The sequence below is a fragment of the Acinonyx jubatus genome, chromosome B4 (assembly GCF_027475565.1).
Source record: "Acinonyx jubatus isolate Ajub_Pintada_27869175 chromosome B4, VMU_Ajub_asm_v1.0, whole genome shotgun sequence".
Lineage (NCBI taxonomy): Eukaryota > Metazoa > Chordata > Mammalia > Carnivora > Felidae > Acinonyx > Acinonyx jubatus.
The window spans coordinates 132,552,761-132,564,535 of NC_069387.1; the positions used below are offsets into that span (position 1 = coordinate 132,552,761).

Below are 11,775 nucleotides of genomic sequence, written 5' to 3' on the forward strand. Positions count from 1 at the left end.
CACTGGATCTTCATAAAAAAACAAACAAACACATAATAGTGCCATAAAAAACCCTGTGTAGGGATGGGGACACTTATTTCAGAGAGGGTAGGTAAAGTAATTTCTCAGCAGCAGCACTATTGACATTTTAGCCCAGATCATTCTTTTTTTTTTTTTTATTAAAATTTTATTTTTATTTTTATTTATTTTCAGTGAGAGAGAGACAGAGTGTGAGTGGGGGAGGGGCAGAGAGAGAGGGAGACACAGAATCCGAAGCAGGCTCCAGGCTCTGAGCTGTCAGAGCAGAGCCCAACTCGAGGCTCTAACCCAAGAACCCTGAGATCATGACCTGAGCCGAAGTCAGATGCTTAACTGACTGAGGCACCCAAGTGCCCCTAGCCCAGATCATTCTTTGTTGTGGGAGACTGTCCTGTGTGTTGTGGGATAATGAGCATCTCTGGTTTCCATCCACTAGAAACCAGTAGCTCTCACCCCCTCCCCCTACTTGGGACAACCAAACTAGTAGCTGGAGTACATGAAGCAGAGTACCAGTTAGGATATGGATTCAGGCACAGAGATGCGAAAACAACGGGGCCTTAAACCAAATAGAATGTTCTTTCTCACAGCACCTTTCATGGGAAGTTTTCTGGAGCTGGTCTGATGGCTGGTTCCACACATGTCCAGGGATCTGTGCTTCTCTGTGGCTATTCCCCGTGCCTGGCGTGATGCCTTGGTTGGCAAAATCCAGAGGGCTCGCTTGCACCCCCAGCAGCAAGGTGGGGAGGGAAGTGTGACCCCTTCCTTCCTTGGAGGACACTCCATGATGGCCGTCCCCCTCCCATCCCCTTACATCCTACTGCTCAATACTTAGTCATATGGCTACTTCTAGCTGGAAGGGAGGCTGGGAAGTATATTCTTTAGCCGGGGGGCTGTATGTTCATTTAAAAGGTCCACTTCCTGTGCTTGCTTTGGCAGTGCATATACTAAAATTAGAACGATACAGAGAGTATTAGCATGGCCCCTGTGCAAGGATGACACACAAATTCATAAAGTGTTCCTTATTGTTGGCACATGCACCTCCATGTTTATAGCAGCATGATCAACAATGGCCAAAGTATGGAAAGAGCCCAAATGCCCATCGATGGATGATTGGATGAAGAGGATGTGGTACATAGATACAATGGAGTATTACTGGGCAATCAAAAAGAATGAAATCTTGCCATTTGCAACTACGTGGATGGAACTGGAGGGTATTATGCTAAGCGAAATTAGTCAGTCAGAGAAAGACAAAGATCATATGACTTCACTCCTATGAGGACTTTAAGATACAAAACAGATGAACATAAGGGAAGGGAAGCAAAAATAATATAAAAACTGGGAGGGGGACAAAACATCAGAGACTCTTAAATATGGAGAACAAACAGAGGGTTACTGGAGGAGGTGTGGGAGAGGGGATGGGCTAAATGGGTAAGGGGCATTAAGGAATCTACTGAAATCATTATTGCACTATATGCTAACTAACTTGGATGTAAATTAAAAAAAAAAGTCCACCTCCTTGGGGTGCCTGGGTGGCTCAGTCGGTTAAGCGTCCCACAACTTTTGATTTCAGCTTACGTCATGATCTCCAAGTCTTGAGATCAAGCCCCTCATCGGGCTCTGCACTGGGCGTGGAGCCTGCTGGAGATCTTCTCTTTCCCTCCCCCTCTGCCTGTACCCTGCTCCTGTGTGTGTGTGTGTGCGCGCGCGCGCTCTCTCTCTCTCAAAACAAACAAACAAACAAACAAACAAAAACCCAAACGTCTGCCTCCTTGAAAGGGGGAGAACACATGGACACAACTACCATTCTATCGTCATAGGGATTTGCTGAGGTCACAGGGCAGTGGGCTGAGATTTGGACCAGAAATCCTGACCCCAGACCAGGGCTCACTCTTGCACAGGCCCCATCTAAGGAACGAAGGAAGGCAAAAGTTGCCTCGAGGGCTGGAGCTGCTCTTCCTTCAGGGGGCAAACCGGGTCTTGTATACACCATCTTGCAGAGCCGGGCTGGGGAGAGGCCAGAGAGGCGCCTCGGGCTCACACCCAGGTGCCCCCTTCAATCCTGTGCCCTGGGTGCGTCTCTGGCTTCACCCGAGCCTGGCCCTGCTGTGCCTGCCCCTCCGGCAGGGCATTCTGCAGCTTGGAGAGATTTTCCCACCCCCTCTCCGACCACGCGGCTGCCCCTCACTGCCACCCAGCCCTTGTGCAGGCACAAGACACCAAAGTGAAAACAGCTGAAATAAAAGGGTTCGGTTCCAGACTCACACTTGGCTGGAACCCTAGGGCTCAAGGATGTCGCCAGGACATGCCATCTCTCCGTCTGTCTCTTTGTCTCCCTCAGTCCTGGTTTCCTTTGTGCGGGCATTCTCCACCGGGTGGTAAGGTTCCCCTGGGAGTCCCAGGCTCCCACAGCCCTTGGCGCCCTCATTTCAGGGGAGGGCATGCATCTTGTTGCGGTGAAATCTCAGGGGATGAACTTGCATTGGCCCCCAGGACACATGAGTTGAGGGCGTGGGAGGCCCCGATTGCCAGGCAGCTCTGGTGCCCACCACGGCAGCCAGGGGCAGTCAGCCTACTGATCACATGGTCCGAGGAGGGGGGCAGGGGTAGGCAGTGGCAGTTGCCTAAAAGAGGGAACGGGTGCCAGGTGAAAAATAGTGGGACTGAGAATGTTTTACAGAGGAGGAAATAAGTACAGAGAGAAAGAACCCACCCAGGCCATCCAGAGGGTTCCACCACCTGGGTTTGCAGCATGAGGGAGGGGAAGGGTGGACAGGAAAGCCCAGAGTCTGGTGAGCATATGAGTGGGGGCTCTGAGTCTGGCTGTCAGGGCGGGCAGGGTGCGGCAGAAGTAGGTGGGCGGGTGAGTGGGCTCTCTGGGGACCCACTGGAGGGTGGAGCCCTTCCAGGGCCTTAAAGATCACCCCCCACAAGAATGGAGGGGGGACCAGCCCCACCCACCGGGTAGCCGGTCCCGATCTGCCTCAGTTTCTCTGGCTGGGCCAGCCCCAATGTATCTGGGCTCCCTTCCCTGAGGGGGATAAACTTCTTATCTTCTGAGGCTCTGGATTTCACGAGCTAAGTGAGCAGAGGTGTGAGGCCTGGGGCTGAGAGCCGGGGCACCAGGGCTAGAAGCTCAGTGCTATTTATTTATCAGAAAACTGTCTCCCAGCCCTGGTCAGAGGCAGGACCAGAAAGGGCCCAAGCACATGCCCTGTGCATGAGTGCAAGAAACATCATAGATCCCAACTCCACTGGCTTGGGTAAGAAGGGGAAGTTTCCATGAGGACACTGGGGTGTTCAGACCCTGCAGGACAGGAAAGTAGCAGACGTCAGGACAACGAGAACCAGGCACTCAGACTCACATCATTAAGAAAAAAAATTTTTTTTAATTTTATTTATTTATTTTGAGAGAAAGAGAGAGAGCATGAGCAGGGGAGGGGCAGAGAGAGGGAGAGAGAGAGAATCCCAAGCAGGCTCTGCACTGTCCACACAGAGCCCAATGCCGGCTCTAACTTATGAACTGTGAGAGCATGACCTGAGGTGAAATCAGGAGTCGGATGCTTAACCAACTGAGCCACCCAGGCGCCCCATTTCTCACACCATTTTTTATTCTTGCTTCTGCACACCTATTTCATGAGTGAGTCACCACCTGACCCCCCGATCATGGCCCTCTGCTGTCCAAGTTTGATATCCTACCTGCTCCAGCCATCGGTGTCAGTTATCTGTCCCTCTCTCTGGCCTCAAGCCCAAGTATCTCACGGGAGGGATTCACTGGCTCATTCTAGGTCAGAAGCCTATTTTAAACCAGTCATCCAAGGCTGGGGCAGTGTCCCGTGTATGGCCCAGCTGGGGTCAGGGCCCACCTGGACCAACATGGCCCCAGGCTGGGGTCATCTCAGAACAAGGCAGTTCTCTTGGGTGTTGGCAGAGGGGAGAGTTCAGCAGAAATCATGTAAATTGCCCCCTGACCCCCAGTCCAAACACACCAAAAAGGCTCTGTTGGACGTGGATTGGGCTGGACTGGCTGGGCCTGGGAGGACCTCAGGCTAGACCCGGCCTACAGCCAGATTGTTGTGTTACCCACCACAGTGTTTTGGAGAAAAAAAAAAAGAAAGAAAATTAATTGGCAACATTTATGTCAGGAGATTTCACGTGAAAAATCTTTTTCCGACTCCTCTTCAAAAATAAAACTTCGGGGGCACCTGCGTGGCTCAGTCAGTTAAGCATCTGATTCTTGGTTTCGGCTCAGGACATGATCTCGTGTTTTCGTGGGTTTGAGCCCTGCATTGGGCTCTGCGCTGGCAGCACGGAGCCTGCTTGGGATTCTCTGTCTCCCTCTCTCTCTGCCCGCCCAGCCCACTTGCACTGTCTCTGTCTCTCTCAAAATAAATAAATGAACTTGAAAAAAAAAAAAAGACTTAAAAAAATAAATAAAAAAACTTCTGGCCACACTGGGTCAGAAGAGTGAATGTGTTCAAGGTTATAAACTCATAACGTCAGCAGGGAGGACGTTGACTGTGACCCCACGTGAGGCTTGGGCAGTGGCCAATCCTTCTCAGAGGACGTCTGCCTCTGTACAAGGGCTGCCGAGGAGAAGGCTGAGGCTCAGAGAGGGTCTCCTGCTCTTAAACCTGGGCCCTTTCCCAGTTCCCAGGGCTTCTTACATAAATGTTTATTTACACCTGCTCTTCTCATAAAGAACACAAGAAGATTTCTGTTAAAGAAGCCACAGATACATGGGGTTGAGAAGGAAGCGTTCCAACTCTCACCCATGCTGTCATACTATTACTTATCTCTGAGCTTCCTGGCAGCCAGAGGGAAAGAAGAAACACAAAGAGGTCATTTTATTCTTTTTATGTGACAGAAGGGAGAGACTGAATCTTCACGAAAGACAAATTTCTGGTTCTAGATACTAAAAAGAAATGTCTCATATGGGATGTTGACACAACAAACTGCGTTCTCAGCATTTTTTACAAGGGGGAGGGTTGACCCAGATAGCAGAGCCTACAGAAAGAGGCCAGTGCATGAAGACAGATTTTTTTCATCTGCCAGGGCATGCTAGAGGACTGCACTGGGAGCACCTTGAGGTCAGGACCTGACAATAGTAAATCCTATAAAACCGTCCATTTACATTGCACGTCCTTGGGCAAGCTTCCTTGGCTCTCGGACACACACGTGAATTCACCGAGCACTTCTGTGTGCCAGGCACTGAGAACCACAGGTGATTAAAGCCCAGATAAATGTCCGCTGCCAGTGCCTGGCATTGTGCTCAGCTCATGGCAGGTTCTCCATGGAAAAATTACCTGCCAGTTATTTCCTTATCCCTGCTTCGCCTGCCCCACTGGTTGTGGCAAATGTTAAGGCCCTACAGAGGCATGTCACATACCTGCTCTACCCCAGCACTAGGCCTGGCACCAAGAATACAATGACGAAGAAGAAGTCTCTGTATCAAAGGAGCTCACAAACTGGAGGGGAGGACAGATGTGTAAACGAATTACAAAAGTGTGATTGCAGCAAGAGAAGTATGTACGAGAAACTGAAGACAACCGAAGACATGCCTACTCTCGTGGATGGGGTTTGTCAAGGAAAGCTTCCTGGAGGATATAATCACTCAGCTGGGTTTTGAAGGCTGAATAAGAGTTTTCCCTAAGGGGAAAAGGAGTCAGCAAGTGCAGACCCATAGAGGCTTGAAAGAACCCCGTCCTCGCTGGAAACTGTGAGTGGTGGGGCGCCTAGGTGGCTCAGTCGGTTAAGCGTCCAACTCTTGATTTCAGCTTAGGTTCGTGGGATCAAACCCCGCATCAGGCTCTACACTGACATCGCGGAGCCTGCTTGGAATTCTCTCTCTCTCTCTCTCTCTCCCTCTCTCTGCCCCTCCCCCTGCTCGTGCGTGTTCGGTCTCTCAAAAATGAATAAACATGAAAAACAAAACAAAACAAAAAACACCTGTGAGTGGTATCATGTGTTTGAAGCACAGAATGTCAGTGAGTAAGTCAGTGAGTAAGTGGTGGGAGGGGAGACTGAATGAGCAGAAGGTGGTTTTTCAAGTAAGGTTTAGATCCAAGGAGAGAACCTGATGACTTTCCAATTGCTTGCCTCCTCCAGGAAGACTTCCCTGACCCCACGAGTAGCTTTCCCCATTACAGCCCTAATCTCGTAGTGTGATTTTGTTCGTATGTCTGTAGAGAGCAGCAATGGTGCCTCTTCATCTCAGACCACACCCTGCCTGGCACTGGGCAGGGCCTCCATGAAGGCATGCTTTTTGAATGAATGGGCTGGTCTCTGGAAGTCCTGCCAGGGGCTACCCATCTGCTTAGATGCTAAGATTTTAGAATGGCTCAGAGCCTTCCTGGGGGCCAGGGGAAAAAAAACCAAACAACTGTTGTGCAGGTTTTTAAATGTTTGGGGGGGTTTTGCAGAGTCCTGAGAGCTTTCCTTTCCCACCATCTGGGAGCTGTCAGGATATGGTGGGTGTGTCTGGGCCAGGCCCAGAACAGGAGGACAAGAGGCGGGAATGTGCAGGGTCCCTGCGTAGGAATGGTTGCAATGTTCGGACTCCGGTCCTGGAGGGTGGTACAGGCTTCTCATTGTTCCACGCCCTCGGCTCTCCACTCTGGCGGGGCGGGAAGGGCTTGGAAAGGCCAGGGACCAGCTTTGGGAGGAGGGCAGAGGCTTCAGGCTTCCTCAAAAGACCATCACACTGTCAGTCAACACACTCACAGAGAACGTTAGGTGGGCAAAGCCCCATTTCTTCCTCCCCGTATAGTAGGAGGGGCTCTTCCTCCCTTCCTTCCAGCCATTGGTTCCTTCCTTCCATTTCTTCCATTCCATTTCTCTTCCTTCCATTTCTCTTCCTCCCTTCCTTCCTTCCGTCCAGCCACTGGTTCATTGTGTGAATCTCTGCAAGTCCATTTCCCTGCAGCTGTAAGCAGGTGGAATTGATGTGGACGTCACAGGAAATCATAAGGGTAAATACAAAAGGAAAACAGAATTACAAGGTAACAGTTTTAATGGTTAACGTGGATGGACTTCATTGCACTTCTCACTGTATTCCCACAACCATGCCAGTGGGTCATCAGTCCCGTTCATCAAATATTTCTGGCTCTTCAACTCATGTATAGTAGGGTTAACCTCTCTACCTCCTTGTGGTGGGTGGGGCCATGCGACTAATTCTCGCCAGTGAGTTGTGATCAGATGTGAGTCCAGGCCAAAGCATTTCTCTTCCTCCCTTCCTTCCTTTTTCTTTCTTTCTTCCTTTTTCTATATTTCCCTTTTTCTTTCTTTCTTTCTTTCTTTCTTTCTTTCTTTCTTTCTTTCTTTCTTTCTTTCTCTTTCTTTCAAATTTATTTAAGTTCTCTCTACAACCAACGTGGATTTTGAACTCACAACCCCGAGATCAAGAGCGGCACACTCTCCAGACTGAGCCAGCCGGGCGCCCTCAGGCCAAAGCATTTCATAGCAAGTGCACAGCTCTGTACTCCCTTCTCCCCTCTCCTACAATGAGGAGAAAGTCTCCAGCACAGGGCTGCTCCATCAGCCTGGGTCCCAAAGTCAAGATGACTCAGAGCAGAGCCTCCATGGATCCAAACCAGTGTGGACGTGAGAAATGAACGAGAAGTAAATCTTTGTTTTTATAAGCCATTGGGATTTTGGAATTGCTTGTTATTGCAGTATAATTTAACCCATGCTGACTGATAATAATCCCCATTTCTACAGATGAAGAGCTCAGAGAGCTTGTGACCTGTTCAAAATCACACAGCTATAGCAAACCCAAGTTGGATACTCTAAAGCCTGTGCCGCTTGTCTGGGAGGCCACCACAATGGGTTGGTTTTTTTTGCTTGGGTGAAAGTCTGTCCTTTGAGGTTACTGCCAGGTTTGTGGATCTTTGGTGGGAAAGAACAGCAGTACAGATGTGAGGTCATTGCCTCATTGGGCCACTAGAGGGCAGCTTGTCATTACTGGGCAGGCCGTGTCCTCCTGGCCCCCTCAACCCTGGAGGACAGAACAGGGCCGATGGGCAGGGGGGAATACAGACATGAACCAGATTCGCTTCTGGCTCTCAAGGCCCTAACAGCCTGGCAGGTAGCTGGAGGGAGGAATTCTAGATATTTGAGCTAGAGGAGATCACATGCAAGCACCTGGGACCTATTTACAAAGGCAACTGAGGCCCAGAAAGGCAAGTGCCCTGATGGCAGCTGTATAATGACTCATTTGCCAAAGTGGGGAGAGAATCCAGGACTCCTTACTTCTTCTCAGGGTTTCTTCATCTTAGAGATAATGCAATCCACTGGGGGTGACCAGTAAAGTCTCCCCCTGCCCAATCTGTCCATGCAGAACTGTGCTGTCCCCTCCCCAAACACCTCCGTTCTTCCTCAAGTTCGGCTGGTCCCCAGGCCTCAAAGCAAGAAGGGACGGGGCAGGAACTCCAGACAACTTCCTTCCCCCATCCACTGGACTCCAGCAGGTGTTGCCCTGGTAATCAGAGAACAACCAAGTTTGAAAAGAAAGGCCGAAAGCGAGAGAACGGATGAACAGGGGAAGATCGCAGGTCCACATATTCACCATTCACTCATTCATTCATTCACTCATTCACTCATTCTACAGACACTTATGAGGCTGACTCTTGCCAGGCCCTAGGACCCAGAGAAAAGAAAATTCAGGCTCCTCAGAACTGTCCAATATGACAGCACAAATTAAAATGAAATAAAATAAACAATTCAGTTCCTCGGTCACTGTGGCCACATTTTAAGTGCTCAATAGCCGCCAGTGGCTAGTGGCTGTCACATTGGATAGCGCAGATACAGAACATTTCCATCATCACAGAATGTTCTATTGGCCAGCACGGCTCCAGAAGCTCACTCACTACGGAGAGCAATACACAGGAAAATCGACCTGACCTCACAGCATTGTGTGGGCTGTGGTGCGCTCATCAGCAAAAAGCAGGTGACGAGGCGGAGATTACAGGAGATGCCAGGAGAATGCTTAGCCTACTTCCTGGCTCAGGGTGAGTGCCGGAAAGATGTCATCCACCATCTCTGCGGTGTTACCGTAAGGACCTGTCTATGTCCCCATCTTCCTGAGCGGACTGTGAGCTCCTGCCCAGCCCTGGCACAGTGTTTGGAGGATAGTAAGTGTTCAGTAAATGGCAGCATTATTAGCACCATCATCATCATTACTATTGGTAGCATTATTAGCACCATCATCATCATTACTGTTGGTATGATGGAGGCAGATGAGAGCACCGCCCAGCCCACAGGGTGGGTCTCCTCAGGCCCAGGGCTGGGTCATCTTCACCTCTTCGGGGCCTTAGTACAGGGTCCAGTGGGAGCCAGGAGGGGCTCAGGGGACTGGTGTTAAAGCAGACAGCCCCTGCTTTAGCTTGCCCCAGAAAAGAACTCAGGTGGGTGGACAAGATGGCTCAAAGGTCACAGAACTAAACGCGGGGTGGGGGCAACGCGGAAGGAAATCAGGAGTGGGGATGGTGCTGGGACCACTAGAGTGTGGCTGTATTTGGAGTAGCCTTGTTCTTACTGGAGACATCTCTCAGGAGCCAGGGTCTGTGGGAGACAGAGTAGATTTGGGGAGGCCAGGCAGCAGGGCACCATCCCACCGCCCCCCCTCCCCCGCCCCCCACAGGTGGCCTTGAGTCCAGGGCAGCCCAGCCTGGCCATTAGGAGCCTCCCATGGCCCTTCAGGATTCCAGAGGCTCAGAGCAGCCATTCACTGACGCCCACTGCTGAGAAACCAGCCCCTCCCTGCCCCAGAGCCAGCTCCGCTGGGGATGTAGCTGGTGGGACAGGTCAGGAGAGAGCTGGGCCCTAGGCCTGGGGACTATGGCCTGGGCGCTGAGTGGAGGCCCATGAGGGGGCCAGAGGGAAGAGGCCCCTGAGCTGGTCACATTGGCCAGAGTCTGGGCACAGGGGAGGCGAGAGGCTTGTATCAGCTTCAGCTTCCCAGACTCAGGAGCACTGGACTTCTCTTGTCCTCTGATCAAGGTAGGTGGGTATTTATGTGTGCGTGTTTGGGGGAGTGGGTGGCATAGGACCAAGGGATAGGTGACAGGAGTGTAGACTCAGCGAGGGGTGGGGATCTGGTGACACTGGACTAAATGGACCTCAGAAATCCAATCCCCAGGCCTGCTGTCTCTGTGTGGGCGTGCACACTGAGGGTAGACGTTTGGGGTTAAGTGCAGGGTATACGTGCATGTGTCCAGGTATGTGTGGTTGTGAACAAGGGAAGGAGAGTGGGCCTGAGGGACGTGCTCAGTGGGGAGTGACGGAGGCTGGCACAGTCTTGGGTACAAATATGTGGCTGGAGAGGGGCTGGAGTGTCACTGTGAGGGATGAGAAGGTCCCTTGCTGCAGACTTTAGGGACCTGGCGTTAGGGTCAGTGCACTCTCCTGAGAACTCCTCCTGCCAGCACAGGCCTGCCCCGCCTGCTGTGTTGAAAGCAAGAGAGAGGAGCCTGGGTGGCTCAGTCGGTTAAGCGTTTGACTTCGGCTCAGGTCATGATCTGGAGGGCTGTGAGTTCAAACCCGCATTGGGCTCTGTGCTGGTCGCTCAGAGCCCGGAGCCTGTTTCAGATTCTGTGTCTCCCTCTCTCTCTGCCCCTGCCCCTGCTCGTGCTCTGTCTCTCTTGCTCTCAAAAAGAAATAAAACATAAAAAAAAGAAAGCAATAGAAACAACTTTGTTACAACAGGTAAGTTGGATGGAGCCCGGGGTGTGCACAGGCTGGCCATCTGGGGGCCTTGGAGCCCACCTTGGGGAATGGCCCATCCACACAGACTACCTGCCAGGGTCCTTGACCTCCACCTCTCCCCACCTCCAGGTGGTTTGTCACTTCCATTCCTGGGCTGGGCAGCCTTCTCCAGCCCCACCCCCAGGCGCAGAGTTTCAACAGTGTCCCTGCCATTCTCCTGGCCTCCACTTCCATTCCCCTCTGATCCCTCTGTCATACTGCATGGGAGTGACTGTTCCCACCAGCAGATCTGACGAGGTCATCTTCCAGGGCTGAGCGTCCTTGTGGCCTGGCTTGGTCTTCACTGCACCTGTGGTTTCTATTCCCTGCACCACCGTCCCACCCCCTACAGCCTAGGACTCCCACAGTGGATCTTCAGGAAGATGCCACACCCTCACCTTTGGGTCTTTGGTGTGAACAACCCCTTGGTCCAACCTTCTTCCTCTGAGCTAATGCTTGGTCTTTGGTGTGAACAACCCCTTGGTCCAACCTTCCTCCTCTGAGCTAATGCTTGGTCCAAAGCTCACCTCCAGCTTAGTCCTGCCTGCTTCACTGCCTGGCACCGCTGGGGATGGTAGGGTTCCCCCCGGGGCAGGGACTGTGGCCTGTTCACTGGACAAGCCTCCTCCCGCGAGCACTTGCCTCTTCACCTCCCCAGCCTCACCTTCACCAGGCGCCTCTGCAGCTCCAGCAAATTCTGGCTCCAGCAGCCAGGGGCTTTTTCCTGGTTCTGGGCGGAAGCCCCAGAGGCAGACTCTGTTTCCAAGCCAAATGGGTCATCCCTCGGCCTCGTACCTGGATGCCTGGACTCCTATTTTGGCTACCATGGGTGGGAACCCAGAGCACTCTGGCCCCTCCTGAAAAAGACAGGTAGACAGGCTCCCAATAACCACTGCCCTCCTGCAGGGTCCCTGAGCAAGGCCCCTTCAGACCAAGGCCCCAAGACTGGTAGTGCTTTTTTTTTTTTTTTTTTTCAACCTTTAGATATCTGTGTTTTTGATAATTAGTATAAAACCC

At 51.6% G+C, this 11,775-nt stretch overlaps 1 non-coding gene across 1 annotated transcript; it reads left to right on the forward strand.

Moving 5' to 3' along the window:
* Window positions 1–940: 940 nt before the first annotated feature.
* On the forward strand, window positions 941–1,045 carry LOC113602949 (U6 spliceosomal RNA). The gene has a single exon (XR_003424462.1). It is a non-coding gene; the product is annotated as a U6 spliceosomal RNA (small nuclear RNA).
* The last annotated feature ends 10,730 nt before the right edge of the window (window positions 1,046–11,775 follow it).